Raw genomic sequence first — 3,712 nt, forward strand, 5'->3', positions numbered from 1 at the left:
GAGAACTTCTGCCGACAAAAAGGAGGAAAAATAATAAGAAAGAAAGAAACAAAGAAAGAAAAAACACTACAATCACTATAAGGTCTTCCGTTTCCAAGGGAAGACCTTATAGTCTTAACCTTAACTACCTTAACGACCTTAACTAGACTCTAGTTGCAAAAGCAACATAAAGATCTTCCGTTTTGATATACATGTATCAATTCAACTGTAAGACATTGATTCTCTCAGATAGAAAAAATAGTGGATGAGATATTTATTGCGAATGATATATCCAGACGTTACTTCCATGTAAAACAACGAGAATGAAAAAGAAATCAGTTTTTGAAGTACTTTTTGTGACGACCGGAAGTAACACCAAACTAAACAAAACATGTTTACCATTTGTACAATCATAAGTCAATCATTCCTCAAAGTTTGGTTGTTCACGTCTCTGCCAATTCTAAGATCTGGTTGAAACAATATTTCTCTGGACCGGAAACGGACGAACGGATGTAATTGATAAAAACAATAGCTGGTATTTTTCGAACATTTGCCTAGCGTACTACACTGTTTATCATGCTAGACGAAACACTTAAGAAAGTCAGTTAAACGTGTTAAAATCATGTTTGTTTGAACCTTCCCGATGAGAACCGGAAGTGACGGTTGACAAAATAAAACCCGTTAAACACATCTTCAATCAAATGTCTATTATTCATAAAAGCTAAGTGTCGCAATCACTTACAGTGACTAAAATCTCGAGGGCATCAAATTTGTTAAAAGGAAAGTTATTTGAGATATCTCACCGGAAGTAGAAATTGTATGCTTTAACATAGTATAGATGATACATATAAGATTTTATATTGATATATTGATTCCATTTAAAATAAATAAAATAAGAAAAAATAATAATGTTTGAAGTGCTTCCGGTGACGACTAACACATCTACATACACAGGTCTATCATTGTACAAAGTTTGGTCTTTACTATTTTTGAGATCTCGAGGTGACAAGCTTTTTCGTCGCTGGAAAGGAAACGGACGACCGGAAATGAATTTTGATTATCTTGTAAACAGGAAATGGATATTATATGTACATTTTGTCTTTCCTCAAAGTTTGGATGTTCAAGTTTTTGTTAGTAATGATATCTTGTTGAAAAAAGGTTTTTGTCTCGGGACCGGAAACGAACAAACGGAAGTGATTTAAAAAATGGAAAGTATATATTCTAGTACATTTACCTACGGTACGTTACTGTTAATTACATTGAGTAAAATGTTTAAAAAAAGTCAAAATTAAAGAAAAAGTTCTATTGCTTGAACGTTTCTAGTAATAACCGGAAGTGACGTAGGACCAAATGAAACCCGTAAAACACATGTTCAATCAATATCCATTATCTTTATAAGTTTTGTGTCTTGATCTATCACAGTTTCTGAGATCTTGTGGGTACTTTGTTTAAAACAAAAAGGCTACCTGAGATATTTGAGATGTCAGGGTTAGGGTAAAATATCAAATCAAATATCTATTATCCATACAAGTTTTGTGTCTTGATCACTCACAGAGATCTTGCGGGTACTTTGTTTTTAAAAAAGAAGGCTACCTGAGATAATTGTGATGTCTCACCGGAAGTAGAATTTTTTTTTTGTTTTACCATGTGTAGGTGACATTTTGTATTTTTATAGCTAAAATGTTCCTTCCATGCTAAATAACAAACATATTATTAAAAAATCAAAATTGAGTGTACTTCCTGTAACAACCGGAAGTTACGCCGAACAAAACAAAATAGTGTTAACACATGTACTTACATAGGCCTATCACCCCACAGTCTAGTTTTTCAAGTTGTTACCGTTTTTGAGATCCTCAAAATAAGGTTTTTTGTCTTGGGACAGGAAATGGGCAAACGGAAGTGCTCAATGAAAATTAAATTTATTAGTTCTTGTTTTTTGTCGATCTTACATTATCATTGATCGAAGTATCTAAAACTATCGAATGAAAACAGTTAAAAGGATAAACAGCTTGATTTGTTTGAACTCTTCCGGTGTGGACCGGAAGTGACGGTCAACAAAATGAAAATGTTTAAACACATCTTCAACTGTCTTTAATCAGTGAAAGTTTCGTGTCTTGATCAATTACAGTCTCTGAGATCTTGCAGGTACAAAATAGGTTTTAAAAAAGCTTCCTGAGATAATCAAGATATCTCAACGGGAGAAAATTTTTTTGTTTGTTTAAAATTGCATAGATCACATATATTATACAAATATTGACTGGGGTTGAGGGCAACATTGATTATATTAGCCCCCGAGGGACGAAATATTGCCTGACGCGAAGTGGAGGGCAATATTTTCGTCCCAAGGGGGCTAATATAATCAATGTTGCCCGAAAACACAGTCAACATTTGTTTTGTTATATGAAGAAACAAACCAACATTTAAGAAAGTAATTGAAAACAGATCGCCGTAATTTTCTCAGCTCAACAAAGAATTCACGATTTCAATTTTGTGCAAAGTTCATTTCCAAACTATCCTCAGCATCAAACGGTCACTGGTGATATTCCACCGCCCGTAAGAATTAACATACAGATGTTCTACCTGATTTTACTTCACAGTAATTCGCAAATCCTTATATCCGTTATGATAGCAAACCGTCGCATTGCGCGTCCGTTCTTTACTTGCCTTGACTGACTTGTTTTGGAGTCGCGAAGAATTATTTACGTCATCGTTTACGAATCAACAAATCAGAGCCGATGATTTGAAATAGAGGGAATGCTCTCTAGATATTATTCCTAGCCGGTCAATATAAAAAAAATATTGACCGGTCAATATTTTTCGGACGAGCTAATATTACAATTATTGACTATTCGTCTATATAGAGTTATATAGTGAGAATATACTATTGAATATAACAAAAGGATTTATTCCAATATCTTTATTATATGGGAAAAAAATTTAGATACGTAAATAAAATAATTTTGGAAGAGCTGCCGGTGACGATCAGAAGTTGCGACGAACAAAACAAAATAGTTTAAACACATCTACACCAATAAGTTTATCATCCCACAAAGTTTGGATGTTCAAGTCTTCGTTTCTGAGATTTCGATGCCACAAGCTTTTCGTTGCGGGACAGAAAACGGGCGACCGGAAATGAATTAAAAAAATAAATTAAAAAAACGCCTTGAGATATTACAATTTTCTATCATTCCTGAAAATTTCAGGGAAATCTATCCAGCCAACTCTGAGAAATTCTGCCGACAAAAAAGGAGAAAAAAAATAATAAGAAAGAAAGAAAGAAAAAACACTACAATCACTATAGGGTCTTCCGTTGGAAGCGGAAGACCTTACAAAACTATTAGGTCTTTAACAATACAAACAAAAGACAATGGTATGCACACTACAGTTTAAGATGAGTCTAAAAGAGTTTCGATTTTTATTTTTTGCGTATCACAATGAGCAGATGTTTTCAGCTTTGATCGAATGCTTAACAATTGACAATGGCAAACATTTTTTTCTAAAAGTGCATGCTTTGTAAACAGTGGAAGCAAGCAATTCGCGACCGGAGACTCCAAACCTGTAAATCGAAAGCGCGCAATGAGCAAGCGGCGATTGTTAGGTATCGAGGCAACAGTAACAAACAAGTAAATGTATGGACACATTTTGCATGCATACTTTTATCCTTTTTCTTGTCACTTTGAACTTTGTTTACTATAAAACACACGAATCCGTTGTCATTTTCTTAAAGCATTAT

Source organism: Crassostrea angulata, unplaced genomic scaffold (genome assembly GCF_025612915.1).
Source record: "Crassostrea angulata isolate pt1a10 unplaced genomic scaffold, ASM2561291v2 HiC_scaffold_177, whole genome shotgun sequence".
NCBI lineage: Eukaryota > Metazoa > Mollusca > Bivalvia > Ostreida > Ostreidae > Magallana > Magallana angulata.